General features: G+C 47.2%; 1 long non-coding RNA gene across 1 annotated transcript; it reads left to right on the top strand.

Moving 5' to 3' along the window:
* Nucleotides 1-9,379: 9,379 nt before the first annotated feature.
* On the top strand, nt 9,380-15,072 carry LOC128853882 (uncharacterized). The gene is made up of 4 exons (XR_008452702.1): nt 9,380-9,713; nt 11,271-11,385; nt 11,481-11,743; nt 13,224-15,072. It is a non-coding gene; the product is annotated as an uncharacterized LOC128853882 (long non-coding RNA).
* Nucleotides 15,073-15,453: the final 381 nt, after the last annotated feature.

Genomic DNA, 15,453 nt, shown 5'->3' with positions numbered 1-15,453 from the left:
AGAAGAGATCAACACCCACCTCGCTACAACGTCCTTTCAGGCAGTTGTAGAGAGGATAAGGTCTCCGCTCAGATGCCTCTTCTTCAGGCTAACCAGTCCCAGTTCCCTCAGTTGCTCCTCATAAGACTTGTTCTACACCCTCTTCACCAGCCTCATTGCTCTTCTGTGGACATGCTCCAGCCGCTCAATATCCTTCCTGTAGTGAGGGGCCCAAAACTGAACCCAGGATTCAAGGTGCGGCCTCACCCGCACCCACTACAGGGACACAATTGCTTCCCTGCTCCTGCTAGCCACACCATTTTTGGTCCAAGACAGGATGCTGTTGGTCTTCTTGACCACCTGGGCACACTGCTGGCTCATGTTCAGCTGGCTGTCGACCAGCTGCCTGGTGGAAAAAGACGTTTGGGAGGCTGTCGACCAGCAGCCCAAAGGTCTTTTTCCACCAGGCAGCTTTCCAGCCACTCTTCCCCAAGCCTGTAATATTGCATGGGGTTGTTGTGACTGAAGTGGAAAACCCAGCACTTGGCCTTGTTAAGCCCCATACAATTTGCCTCAGCCCATCGATCCAGCCTGTCCAGGTCTTTTCCAACCTAAATGTTATCTATGGAAGGTGATGTACCCTACACAGATACACTCAGCACTGGCCTCCCAAGGAAGAGAACATTTCAGAAAGGCATTTGTGAATGTGAACACATCCCTGACTGATGATTCAAAGGGACACAAAGGGCTTTGAAATGGGTAGGCACAATTGCCCCTACTGCTGGCCGGCCAGCTGGAACCTGTGGAATCAATGTCTTGGAATCCAGTCATCATAGCTGTATGCAAAACCACCACACTGCCATGTGCACAACAGAATCACCAAGCTTCCGCATGTTTTTCTCCTCTGCAATGTGTGTGTGGGGTAGTGGTTAGGTGTTCAAATGAATTCTCTGCCTACATCAAGACAGCACCATCACTGGGAGAACGCTTTCATTTCTCAGAAGAATGCAGTGGCCTGTTGCACTATGTCTCATCTCTTCCAGCTGCTGCTGGCTTCTGAGCAATTAGCAGGCTGCCAAACCTGACTTATTGATGCAGATCAAAAAAAAACCCAAACCCTTTAAAACTCCTCCGCAGCCAGGAACAAGGTCTGGCCGATGACAATGACCTCTCTTGCTGGCTGAGAGGGTGGTTAGTGTTTGCACTATGCAGCCTCATGAACCTCTCAACTGCGTATGTCCAAACGCTGACCGAAGCCACCCACGATACTGGAGTACAAGGGCAGGAACGTGCTGTTAATTATTACTTTGAAGTCCTGGGTCTAAGAGATGATTTATTTATGAAGGGAAGCTGAGTGAGAAATGCAGTCCTGCAGGTGGGAGCTCTTGGAAGAGAAGAGGCTGACATCCTGACCCTGGACACTGTCGGGAGTTTTACATCAGTGAATCGCTAGAACTGATGAGCCAGGCCCTGATCTCTCCACATGGGGAGCTCACTAGGGCTCAGCACTACAATTGCACCAGACTGAGGATGATAAGGTAGAGCAAGTCTCTTACAACGGCTTTTGCACAGCAAAAGGGAAGAGGCAAGGGTCACAAGTTGCAGCATGAAAATTCCATTCAGATAAAAGGAAAAGAATTACTCTAAGAGTGGGCAAACACTTGCAGCAGACCAGAGAAGTATTGTAATATCCATCTCCAGAGGTGGTGAAAATTTAACGAGGCAGATTCCACAGTGCTGTGAGCCTGAGAGAGAGCCTGCAATATTTGGAAACACAGATGCCTACAACAAAATCATAGAATGGTTTGGGTTGGAAGGAACCTTAAAGATCATCCAGTTCCAGCCCAGCTGCCACGGGCAGGGACACCTTCCACGGGCAGGGACACCTTCCACTGGGTCAGGCTGCTCAAAGCCTCATCCAATCCGGCCTTGAACACCTCCAGCGATGGGACATTCACAACTTTTCTGGGGAACCTGTTCCAGTGCCTCATCACCTTCATAGTAAAACATACCCCTCGACCTGTCCCTGCACTCCCTGATAACGAGTCTCTCCCTATCTTTCCTGTAGGCCACCTTTCAGTACAGGAATTCTGCTATAAGGTCTCTCCAGAGCCTTCTTTTCTCCAGGCTGAACAAGCCCAACTCTCTCAGCCTGTCCTCATACGGGATGTGCTCCAGCCCACAGATCATCTTTGTGGCCCTCATTACACATTTTCTTGTGTAATCCTCCTCCAAATTCTTGGATCAGAACAACTGTCCATAGCTTTCTTCTCTTTAAATTCTTATTTCAAAATGCATTTTTTTTAAATAAAATCATGTCTTTCTGTCCTATAACTTTGCTATAGAAAGTTGCGAATTAGCATATTTAACAAATACAGTTACATTGCAGCTCCTGCTGAATTCCAGCCGCTGGCTGGCTGGGCACTGCTGAACACGGAGGAAACCCTGCATAACATTCCCCAAAGCTGACCAGGAATACCAACAGGAGCTAATTAAGCAAATGTCACCCAGCAGCTCGTCAGCAGAGGCAGAAGAAGAGCCATCTGTCTGTCCCACGCCAGGGCACGACTGATGCTTGCAGTGGGTTAAGGGTCTGGGAATCCCACTCTGTCCCTTTGCTGACTCCTCCTTGTTGACCACGGGCTTTGCAAGGTCGCCCAGGGAGGAGGTGGATACTGAGATCCATTTCTGAGGGAGGAGCTCCACCGTGTGGGCACTGCCGAGAAGTTCTGTGGCAGGAAATGGGACTGGATTCGGGCAACATTGGGTTTGCAGCGGTGGGATATTTTGCTTACTTTACTGCAAAGCGGAGGGGAAAAACATAGGACACCTGCATAGCATAAATCGTATGGTTGTGCCCAAGAGGACTGCTCAGAGCCTTGTGCATGGATGGCCAAAAGACGGATTAGAAGAAGTTCCAGGACCCCATTTCTCCTACGTCTTCTTTTGCTACAAAAACTGCAAGGGGGTGGAAAAAGGCCTGTGAATGTCTCCTTTCCTGGCAGCTCCTGCCATTAGAAAGAAAGGCAAGAGGCAGAACTGTCCTAGGGTAAAGAAACAGACCTGCTGATACTAACAAGGCCAAAACCTGTAGGTCTGTTAATTTCGTGCTGCTCACAGATATGTCTGCCCTGTGTATCTCCTTCAGTATGTCCCTGAAGCATCAGCCTTTGTACACGTGTGCTGACTGACCCTGTCTTTTGTGTACAGCCACTCCAACATGTCCAAGATTGATGGGATTCTCTCTGTGTGAGATGGAGAATGAACCTGCATATGCCCTAAAGCCATGTCTGTCTCAGTATTAGAAATCCAGCCAATCGCTTTCTCCCAAAGGGATAAGCAATAAATTATTGCTGAAAATGGTAATCTAAAATCCAAAGACATAAGGCTGGCCAGCCTGTAAAAGATCCCACGAAGCTTTTAGTTATCAAGAATGGCTCTAATTAATTGTATAAAAAAAAGAAATGTGGCTTTTGCATTAAAAGTAGGCTCACTGCTTACTGTCTGCCAATACGGCTTGGACCAAGTGGGCTCAGTTTGCAAGTACAGGCATTTTTCCAACCTTAAATAGACAACCCATGAAAAGTCAGCCTCAGAGTCTCAGGGTCTGAAAGTCAAACTCCCTTCTGCTTGTCTTTCATCACAGGTAATAAGGAGTCTGCAAGCAGATCACACGTTGCATGACTTCTTGGCACTTGGATGCATTTCTCTGTACTGGGTCTGTGCTGAATCGCGTGTTTCTGGCTGCTTTTCTGTTTCTGTTGTCAGCGTCAACACGACTAATGCTAAGCTAACCTCCTCCTCCATTGCTGTTCCTTGAGCCATTTGTATTCCCTGCCCACTGCTCCGCAGACTGCCTGCTCTGTCCCTGCCCCTGTTCTGCTGGGAGCTCCATACCCTTGCAGGGCCTTCTATGGTGCAGAGGGGAGATAGAGGTGGTGGTGGCCCCGCTCAGGTGGGATAGGGGACGGTCCTATTCAGGGGTGGCTTGTCACATGCCGGGAATGGTGTTTGATGTTAACACATGCATCCTGGGGCTACCAACTCAGAGAGGAAGGGATGGGAAATATTGAAAACATGGCTACAAATGACCTCACTGCTTGTTTCCCAACCTGCACATCTTACCGCTGCTGTATTCACTCTTCCCAGAATAAGATGTACCTTCAGTTCATCCTGGCAAGCCAGAGATATCCTTCCTTGCTGGGGCATGAAGCCCCAAGTGCTTGCCCCGTAGCTTTTCCTCTTGACACAGTATTGCTGTGCTTTGGGATTCAGACTGTCTTTGTTTGGATGGTGAAATTTCACATTTTGGGGTGAAAAGCCGTATCGTTGCACATTGATTATTTTTCCTGTGTGTTTAAATTGTCCTTCTTCTGAAATTTCCTGCATTTAGGATTGTCAGAAGCTTATCCAGAAGGAAGAAGCCTGGTGAAATGGACAATATTCTGTGGTAGATGCATTGTATTTCCACATACACCAAACGCTTTTCATTCTCCCTTGACTTTGTCCCCATAGAATTCTCTGTCTAGTCAAGGAGACAGATCTCAGGATGATCTACTCTTACCTACCACTGATATCCTGCTCAGTGCTGACCCCCAGAATGTCCAGCTGTTACCTGTATCATAGAACGATTTGGGTTGGAAGGGACCTTAAGGATCACCCACTTCCAACCCTACTGCCATGGGCAGGGACACCTTCCACTGGATCAGGTTGCTCAAAGCCCCAACCAACCTGGCCTTGAACATCTCCAGAGATGGGGCATCCACAACTCTGGGAAACCTGTGCCAGTGCCTCACCACCCTTACAGTAAAACATTTCTTCCTAACATCTAATCTACCTCTCCCCTCTTTCAGCTTAAAATCGTTCCCTATTGTCCTATCACTCTGTGAAAAAGAGCTGCTCCTCAGCTTTTCTGTAGGACCCCTTTAGGTATTGGAAGGCTGCTATAAAACCTCCTTGCAACCTTCTCTTCTCCAGGCTGAACAAGGCCAACTCTCTCAGCCAGTCCTTGTATGGGAGGTGCTCCAGCCCTCTGATCATCACTGTGGCCCTCCTCTGGACTCGCTCTAAAAAACTTTACATGCAAAGACAGCATTTACAACCTAACCAAAGGGCAACTTAAGGTCTAATGGATTTTCTGAGGCCATGCAGGTGGAAAGCATGAGCCCTGGCTTGGCTGATCATTTTTATCATAATTCATTAGCAACTTTCAGCCTTCCCACATCAAGGATATAACCACAAGCTATTGCACAGCCCAGGACTGGTGGTCTGGTGAGGCACTGACAAAGCCTATGGTCCTTGGGCCGAGTGCTTGGGGTGTGGAGCTGTGCAGCGAAATGGTGATGGGATGTATGGGGGACCACATCCCATGAGCAGTGGCAGAGTGGAGGGTGGGAAACAGGCAGAAACTTGCCCTCGTTATACATGGGTCTAACATACCCAATTACCCCATCCTCTCCTCACCTCTGCAATGTGAAAGACTCTTGTTAAGAGTGGTCATAATTCACGGTGAACACCCTGCCTCCCCCTTACTCCATTCACACCCGCTGCTGTCCATTTTCCTTCCACAAAAAAAATGTGTCTTTGATGAAATGAAATGGTTCAGTCAAAGAACCCCTCAAATGGTTGGGGACCCCTGCACTTGGCCACCCTTGCCCACTTCCCAGCTCTATTTCTGGCTGAGTTTGGAGTTTAAGTGGACTGACCTTGTGCCCTGACTGCCCCAGGGGTCAGTGATGAAAGCGGATGGAGGCTTCACAGTCAGGTCTCTTGTGTGTGACTCTTTTGTTCATGGGACAGGGGTTGTGCAGTGCCTGGGACAGTGCTTAATTGTTTGGGGGCACTGATTTACCCATCATGCCCTTCCCTGGGTGGCCCCAGCCCTTTTTGCTCATGCGTGGGAGGGGAGGCAGCTTCTCCACTCAGGGCAGGGAGGAGGAAGCCAAGTCTGAATTGCTCGGCATAATTTTTGGCTGTTTATCAGTCTGTGTAATAAATATTGTGGACTGCCAAAAAAACCCCAAAAAAACAAAAAAAAAAACCCAAAAGAAAGTTAAAGAAAGAACTTCCTGGCATTTCTTATACTAAACGAGGGGAGACTTAGATTAGATGTTAGGAAGATTTTTTTTACTGTGAGGGTGGTGAGGCACTGGAAAAGGTTGCCCAAAGAAGCTATGGATGCCCCATCCCTGGAGGTGTTCAAGACCAGGTTGGATGGGGCTTTGAGCAACCTGATCCAATGGGAGGTGTCCCTGCCCATCATGGCAGAGGGTTTGAAAGTGGATGATTTCTAAGGTCCCTTCCAACCTAAATAGTTCTACAATACTATGATTTTGCGACTCCTGTGTGTCACTGGGTTTATCTCCTCTTGTCCTGCCATCCAGGTGAGAGCAACATCACCTTATCATCTTGTCCTGGCCAGTGCCTGAGACCACCTGCTGTGCTCCGTGAGATCATAGAATAGATGCACCCGGCCAACAAGAACTCCCTCTGCATTTCTGCAGGTGTTTAATGAGGAAAGCTTGATATGTCAGGCCTGAGGCACTGGGCTTAGTTCAAGTGGAGGTGTTAGGTTCACACCAAGGAGTGCAGAAGCTTTGAGTTGTGGTGCATCAACAAAGCTGGGCGCTATTGTGGGGTAGCAAGCCCAGAGCTGGAGGTATTGAGAGTCCTGGAAATCTTTGCTAGTCCTGAGCTGGGCATCTGCAGCTGGGACTGCCCTGAGGACACACAGGAGCCGTGAGTTTGCTTTGGGCAGGGGATGATGCTGGACAACCTGTGGGGGTGATGATAAAGTGTTGAAAGTTTACAAGAATCCATAGCAGAGGTAGATTAGCAGAACTCAGCATAAATGTGTTGGCAGTCTTGTGCCACACAACACCTCTTTGGCTGCCCCCTCTATCATCTTTCTTTTTACAGCAAGTCCTTCCTGCGCTTTACACCTTCATTACAGCTGGAGGCTGGGGCAGGAGCCTCCACAGCACACCCTCCCCTCTGTGGTTTTGGGGAGTGACTGCACAGAGGAAATGGATAAAAGGAACAGAGGGTCAGGGTTTAATTACCCCATTGTGTGCAGAGAGGAGTGATGGACAGAGACTGTCAGTGGGTCACTGATTAGCTGCCACAGAGCAGACAGAGGAGGGGAGAGATGTGATGAGCCCCTGGGACAGACCAGTGTAGAGGAGAGTTTGTGACACATGGATATTGCAGCTTGTAATGGGTGACACTTTTTCTTTTAGTTGTTCTCCTAGTCCTTCATCCCCCTCTTTTTCCCAGCTGCATCAGGAGCCCTGTGAGCTCAAAAGCATCTGCTGGGCCCTGGCTGCTTCACTGGCCAGGAATGAGAGCTGCTGGGGTGGCAGGGCCCCTGCGGGGATGAAGAAGAAGGTGGGATTTCTTCTGCCAACTATGCTGAGTTCTTGTCTCCCTGTGGGGATATGGCAAGGAAAGATGGAGGTAGGGAAGAAGGAAAGAAAACACAGGAGAGAAGAAAAGGAAGAAGGCTGAAGGAAGTGGCTGATGGCTGGTGAGGTGTGATACACATGCAGTGCTTCTCTGTGCAGGTGTGAAGGTCTCCAGCAGAGAGACAAACCAAAGTGGAAACCAGGCTGCTTGTCTGCAGCCCCACTGCTTTACCACTGCCTCCCTCAGATGTGTCCAAATGTCTGAGGTAGTAAATCTCTCTCTCCATCGTATTCCTGGATTATTCTCTAGGCAGATTTGTTGACCTGGTTTGTGTAAGGAGAATGAAGAAGTAACAAGTTTCAGTAAGTCTTACCCATTCTGCTCAATCCTCTGGGTTGCTGTAGGTACTCTCCCCTCCTTTCCTTCTCACACTCATATCAAGCCCTTGTTCCTCATACCACAACACTGTCTTTGAGCCCAGACTCCCTTTGCTACGTCCTCAACAACTGCGTCCACTCTTATCCCTGACCCTGCCCTCAGTCCTGCCATGCAATGTCATGTCAAACCTTCTTCCACCAGCCCTGGTACCCCTGGTCTCAAAACTCCTCCTTCTTCTCCTTTTCCCTACAATTCCTCTATACATTCTTTTTTGGATTCTGATTGTCAGTTTCTGACTCTGTTAAAAGTTGTCCTGCAAGGTCCTGCTTCCTGTGTCCTCTCTCCCTATCATTCCTACCCTTTCATATCCCTTTCTCATCTTTCTTCACTAATCCTTTACCCCTCTTTCCTGTCCCTGTCACCCCTCATCTCCCAGGGCTGTTTGCATAAATTGTCTCTGGAATCATGAGATCACTATTTTTTTCTGTCTCTGTCAGTGGGAACATCACATTAAGGAGTGTGGATAAGTGACCAGGGGCCATTGGGGTGACTCTGGCACCCCTTCTCCCTAGCCTCCCTACCCCCCTTCTTCTTCTGTATCAAAGGAAGCTTTGTTGTCCAAAAACAGAAGGAGAAAAGCAGATAAAAAGGCAGAACATGTGATCTCATTGGCTTTATTTAGCCACCCAGCTCTCCCTCCTCTCTTTTCTTGATTCATCCAAAATTATCTAAGTAAGAATCCATAATCCATCCCTCGGCATCTCATCTGTAAAAGAGATGGTGGTAGATTCCTTTTTTCCAAAGAGACTTCAGCAGCTGACCTCTTGCTCTCCACAGGGTGCAAAGACGACCCTGACAAGTCTCTCCAGGCAGTGTAACAACTTTGACTACAGTAGTCTCCATTGAAGGAATGTGAGATCCTGCCTTGTGAAGGGAGTTGGAACCAGGGGGAAGCAAGTCCTCTTCCTTGTCTGACCATTGCTAAATGAGGGGTTCTAAGAGGACCCAGCAATGTATTACTTCATCACGGGCACTGCATGGTGGGGGCATTTATATTTCTAGCATTTGATATGCAATGCTTGAATTAACGAGTTTCTGGATCTGCCAGAGACTTGCGTTTTGACCAGGGTAAAATTCTTTATCTCAGGGTTCTTCAGCTGTCATTTGCAATGGAGATGATCAGTGTTTATCTGCTAGGGCTGGCTGTACACTCCTGGTGAGCACCCTTGTAGGACAGAGCTACTCTGGGAGCAGTGGGGCACAGCTGGGACTGCAGTAAGGATCTCTGTGTCCATGTTTGGCTTCATTTAGATGTTATCAAGCCAAGAGGCAGGAAAAGAATTATTATATATCCATTAATTATTACATATTAGATGGGTTTGGTGCTTCTGCATGCAGTTTCAAAATGGATGTGGTTGACTTAGCACAAATCTTTATTGTGAGCAGGGTCATATGAATATAAGGAGTTGGTCAGTGCACCGTTTTTATGATGGTTTAACCAGCTTGGTTAAAATCCACCAGACAAGAAGTCCTTCTAATGTGGGAATATAATGGCCCTTTTATCTGTATAGTCCATTCCCCTTCTCTACAGGAATAAAAATTCTCCAGATAACGCCTTACATCCACAGCTTTGTATGCGTGTGTGCGGCAAGTCTCTAAGGCTGAAATGTAATGATCGTTTCAAGGGCCTTCCAAAATACTTAAGGCACTGTATGGAAGAAGAGTGCAGAAAGCTTGGCAGATGGAACCAGGACAGTATGCCACGTTCACCTAAAGCACGACATGCATGAAGATGGACTTGGGACAAACAGTAGCCAGAGGAGTGAACAAGGTCAGTAGAGAAGAAGAACAGAAAGGCAGAAACTGCAAGATTTTCTTCAGATGACACAGAATAATTAGATTTTCTTGCAGAAGGCAGTACCAGTGAAGGACATACCCAAACTCTCAGAAAGGTAGGGAGGTGGGAATTTGGCTGGGAAATTGTTTCTGTTGCAGAAAGGTCATTGTGGAAGTTGCAGTGACTTTAGCATCATGTGAGCTTTTAGATATCTACGTATGTACGTGTAAAATGACTCAGTGGAGCAGTATGTGCAAGGAGGCTATAGCTAGAAGGATGTCTGTGGGAATGCCTGAGGTGTAGTTTCAATGGGGTGTGGGAAGATGTGATGTCCCCTGGGATTTGCCACAGCTTCTCTGTGGTGGGAAAACATGCACAGGAGGATTTACAGCAATGGTGCGGAGAAACTATACAACATTACAATGTCTCTAACAAAGAATGTCAGCTCCAGCTTACAAACAGCTGAATCAGTAAATGTGGAGGCAAGGAAGTGACTGTTTTGTGCCTTTCGTGTTTTTTAATAAATGCAGAGTTCCTATAAAAATCGAGACTCATTGAAGCCGCCACTGGACTCCTGCCAGTACTGGGACCCCATCATTTTATTTTCCTGAAACAGGCACCATGACTCCATTCGCAAGACATTTCCATTAGCATGTTGGGCTGATTCAAATTATATCCTGCCCTGTTGTGTCTGACTAATTTTTTCCCATCTCTAGGAGAAGCCTGAGGGAAGGCAGAGGGCCCTTCACATAGATGCTCAAGGTCTCTATCAGATAATAGCTGAAGAAATATTTGCCATGACCATGCTATGGTCATTTTTTGCCATTCCTTAGTCACTTGGCAGCCAATGGAGGGAAGAGGCGAGCAGGGTGGGGGAGAGTAAATGAGACAGAGCTACAAGAACAAAAGATTCTTTTGTGGTATAGAGAAAGAGAAAAGGGAAAGCATCACCAAATGCCCAGAAGCCATGTTTGTAACAAGAGACCTATTCTCTCAGCTACTTGGAAAACAACTGGGAGTAAAAGGCCCTGGTTGAATTAACCCTTCATGGAGTCAACTTACTGAGGGTGCAGGAAAGAGGCATGGCCATGGGAGGCGTAAGTTGTGGTAAGGTGGTGGCATTGCTTCTTGGGCAACTTAAAGCAAGGACTGGTTCTCTGGGAAAAGGAGGTAGGAATGACGTTTGGTGGTTTGACCATACCCGTGTTTTAAAATGTCAGATATCCTTTCTTCATAGGAGCTTTGGTTTTGGCAAAGGTCACTGGAGGTTTTTTTTTTGTAGCATATGAGGCAATAACTCTTTTCCATTGACATTGCTTCTAGGGGTGCTGGCACGTAGGACTGTAGAGAGAGAAAGGAAAAGAAAATACCACCCCTAAAAATGTATTTTACTGCAGCATAATCTTATCCCATCACAGCCTCTGTGGATTCAATTCCTATAGTTTGCCTTCAAAAACTCCATCTTCACAAAATGCATCTCTCTTGCTCATGTCTTAGACCTCCCTTTGGCAAAGAGGAATAATTTTACTGGAGTTGGGGCTTCTCTATACAAATGAATTGAAAATAGGCCAATTCCCCCATCCCCAAAGAAACAACCAGCTTTATTTCCTTGTGAACATTCTCCCATCACCTCCTTTCTGCCCTTTCTGAGGAGGCTTTCTCTTTTATTCAGTGGATCTTTGGGTAAAATGAGACTTCTGTGATGATGGTAAAAGAAAACATTCTACCCAAGGAAAAAGAATCTGCAGCTATTTGCAAATCAAATACTGGATATCAGCTTATACCAGGTTAGTTTGTATCTCTACTTGTTTCCAGGTGCTTCACAAATTAAAATAAGTGAGACAGATCTGAAATAAAAGCTTTTTCTCCCATGACAGTACAGGAGGGACAGCATCCTGCCTCTGGAGCCTTCTCACAGAGTGACAGGCAAAGAGGAGAAAAGAGCAGTTTGGAAAAGGAAAGATGGTCCTTGTCTCTGCTTCCCCACCTCGAATGGACAGGAGGAGTGTCCACCCATCACGGGTCACCCATCCTCCTTGGCTCAATGGCGCAGATGAGGAAGATGCAGTGGGTGCCCACAGAGCTCGCAGTCAGGTGGGCTGCCAAGCAGATGCGAGATGAACACAACATTACGACTGTGCTTTCGTAAGTAAGCAATCACATGGGGCTCGTGCGCGTGTGTTAGAGCAGTGCTTTGAAAACAACCAGGAAAATCATGTGGCAACAGAAGTCTGCAGGCTCCTGGCCCTCCCCCACTCCCTAATCTTCTCTTTCCCTTCCCTTTCCTTTCTACCTCTCTTTCTCTTTACTGAGGTGGTAACCACAAATTCTGGAGCTGAATTTTGCTCATGCTGTCCTCTTTCTGGGCTTTGGGGTGTTCGTGTTGGCACTTGGTCTTGGTGTCCAATCTACCTCTGCCACTCAGACAACCTGTGCTGTATCTCCCAAGTAACAAGTGACAGGATGAGAGAGGAAATGTCCTCAAGTTGCACCAGGGGAGGTTTAGATGGGATATTGGGAAAAATTCTTTACCGACAGAGTGGTGAAGCATTGGAACAGGCTGCCCAGGGCAGTGGTGGAGTTTCCTTCCCTGGAGGTTGTTCAAGAACTGTGTAGATGTGGCACTTCAGGACATGGGTTAATAGACATGGTAGTATTGGGCTGATGGTTGGACTAGATGACCTTGGAAGTCTTTTCCAACCATAATGATTCTATGATTCTATGATTCTATGTTTCCATCTCCCCTGCAGCCCTGCCAGGGACATTTTCAACTTCAATCTCCTAGGGGGACTGATGGACGTTTTCCTAGAGTAGATGCTAAACATGATTAAGCCCATTGCTAAATGGGATTTTCGCTATTGCAGCTGAGTCCAGCAGAAATTTACTTTCTGTTGGCAATTTGGTTTTAATATCTGACTGACACTGGAGTCACTTTACATGAAGAGAGCTCCCTACTGCTTCCTTACACAAGTCATTCACAGTAACACAGCAAGGCAGGTGTCTGAGAGCATTAAGACCTTAGCCAAGCTAAGTGCAGGTGATGTTCTGTGTAGGACAAGTGCCACCACATTATCAATAAATGCATGGCTTCAAGCCTTGGCTGCACTAGTGGACTCCTATTGTGACTAAGTTCTTACATACATATGGCTACTGACCTTGCTGAGTGCAGAGAGCTCAGAGAGTCAGAAAGCAACTGAAGGATTTAGTGAGCTGTGCCGGATGAGGCTGAAACTGTCCCACTGTCCTAGCACTTGGGTGGAGTTGCTGATTACATCTTCTACTGCATGTTTCTCTAGCTACCATTTCTTCCAAGTTGGCATTTCCTACCTTAGAAACCCAAGATCTCAGTCTCAAGTCCATAAGGCCTTCACCTTTTCCTGCAGTACATGTTCCCCGAAATGCAGTTCTGCTGATGCAGTCTTGTGTCTCCTCTCCTCTCCTCTCCTCTCCTCTCCTCTCCTCTCCTCTCCTCTCCTCTCCTCTCCTCTCCTCTCCTCTCCTCTCCTCTCCTCTCCTCTCCTCTCCTCTCCTCTCCTCTCCTCTCCTCTCCTCTCCTCTTTTCCACCTGCTCTTAAAACAGATGGAAGAATTTTTAAGCAAATTCCCTATCTCTTTGTTTTTCAAGAGATCCATCCATGTTTGAGTCAAGAGGATCTGCTGGAGGCAAAACAATAGAGCACAAGGTGTGGGAGAGAACTGAAGAATGAACACATCTATATTGGTATGACATGCAGGGCATTTCAAGGGTCTCAATGCTGTTAACCTATTTGAGATAAGTGTCACAAGCTGTTAAAACCATGGTAACCTCTGTAAGACCCAGACATTTTTACCTGAAAATACACTTCAAGTGACACAGAGCTGAGCTCCTATTACCTTGCAGCTGACACATCCTCATTCACTGCCTTACTGGGTTAGACTTTAAGTGCAAATGGGCAAGCTAGACTACAGAGTAGTAGAATGTTTTGTGTTGGAAGGGACCTTTACAGGTCATCTAATCCAACCCTCCTGCAGTGAGCCGGGACACCTTCCACTACATCAGGTTGCCCAGAGCCTGATCCAGCTTGGCCTTCAACACCTCCAGGGATGGTACCTCCACTACCTCCCTCAGCAAGCTGTTCCAGATTTTTACCACCCTCATTGTAAAAACACTCTTCCTTATATCCAATCTAAATCTACCCTCCCTTAGTTTAAAACCATTACTCCTTGTCCTGTCATAACAAACCCTGCTAAAAAGTCTGTCCCCAGCTTTCCTGTAGCCCCCTTTCAGTAGTGGAAGACTATGAGGTCTCCCCAGAGCCTTCTCTTCTCCAGGCTGAACAACCCCAACTCTCTCAAGTCTGTTCTTGTAGGAGAGGTGCTCCAGCCCTTGTATCATTTTTGTGCCCCTTCTCTAGACTCGCTCCAACAGCTCCATGTCTTTCCTGTGCTGAGGACTCAAGAGGTGGGTGTAGCACTTCAGGTGAGGTCTCATGACAGCAGAGTGGAGGGGGACAATCACTGCCTCGACCTGCTGGTCACATTTCTTTTGATGTAGCCCAGGATACAGTTGGCCTTCTGGGCTACAAGAACACATTGTTGGCTGCTGCCCAGCTTTTTGTCCATCAGTATCCCAGTCAGTCTCTAAATGGAGCATGGCTTGAATTTGGTTAGAAGGGCCTGGATATGGCTGGCTTGGCGTGAGTTATGCTGGCTTTGGTCCAACTGAGCTACATTTACATGGACTGAGTGCAATTTGAATGCAGGTTTGAGATGGCAGCTTGTGATAGGCATGTTCTGGGCAGGTTAGACTTTACTGCGTTACCTGCCTTAGACTGTGTTGAATTTGGAGCTGAAAGTGAGGCTGGTTTGGACCAAGTTACTCTCTACAGTGGGTGGGAGTGCAGTGGTTGGAAGGGTTTGCCTGGATATACTGCTGCTGAAATGGGGCCAGTGACTTCACTATGGCTGGTTTAAAAGACTCGTCTTACTTATGCCAGAACTGTCACCCTGTATGGGAAGTTTTTTGCTGGACCAGCTTTCCGTGGATAGGAAAAAGGCTGTTCAGCAAGTGCTGAAACAGGATCCCCAAAAGACTGACAAAAATCTTTAGTTCCTCGATGTCTTTAGTTCTAGCTGCCTCAAGCCATCTCCTTCTTCCCCTGCCTGGGAGTGGTTCATGCCAGAACATCTGCATCTTCTTCGCGATCTGGTCCACCAAGTCAAATGTGTTCCATCACTCAGCATCCTAGCCTTAAGAAGGAAAATCCTGTTTGAGAAATTCCCCATCCAGGGGTGGTCAGCGGTGTTTGAAGTGAGGAAATCCTTGCACATGATTTCTTTTTTAATTACTAGGTTTCCTAGATAGCACAGAATTTCGTGCAGTTTAATACGGTGTGTGCATCGCCTCAGTGTTACTTGTCAAGGGGATAAATACTTGGACACAGGATTAAGCCTCAAATAAAGGAAAATTCAAACTGTTTCCAAATAAATGATGTCTCAACATGAACGACTGTACCTGGGTGATGTGGCAAATCAGTCTGGGTGACAGCGTTGCCAAATCCCTTCACTCCCTACTTGTTCTGGCTCTGCTTTTAAAAAACAGGTAGAAATTTGTAGCAGCGGGTAGGAGATGTTGTGGTCCTGGGGAAAAGCAGAGCCCCATCTCCTCACAGAGCTAGCGGAGAGTGGAGAAGGAGAGCAGAGGGTAGCACAGCGCTGTACAGCTGCAGGGCTGCTCACAACAGGGCAGAGCTCCCAGAGAATGTGCTCTTTGTTCCCTGCCTTTAAAGGGTAAGAGAAACACTTATGCATGGCAAATTAGCCCAAAAATGTATTTCTCTAAAACACCCGATTGTCTGGCCAGCTCTGCAGCTGCA

Source organism: Cuculus canorus, chromosome 1, assembly GCF_017976375.1.
Source record: "Cuculus canorus isolate bCucCan1 chromosome 1, bCucCan1.pri, whole genome shotgun sequence".
NCBI classification, from domain to species: domain Eukaryota; kingdom Metazoa; phylum Chordata; class Aves; order Cuculiformes; family Cuculidae; genus Cuculus; species Cuculus canorus.
The sequence above is the reverse complement of the archived record's forward strand: the minus strand, read 5'-3'. Positions and strand labels throughout refer to the sequence as shown.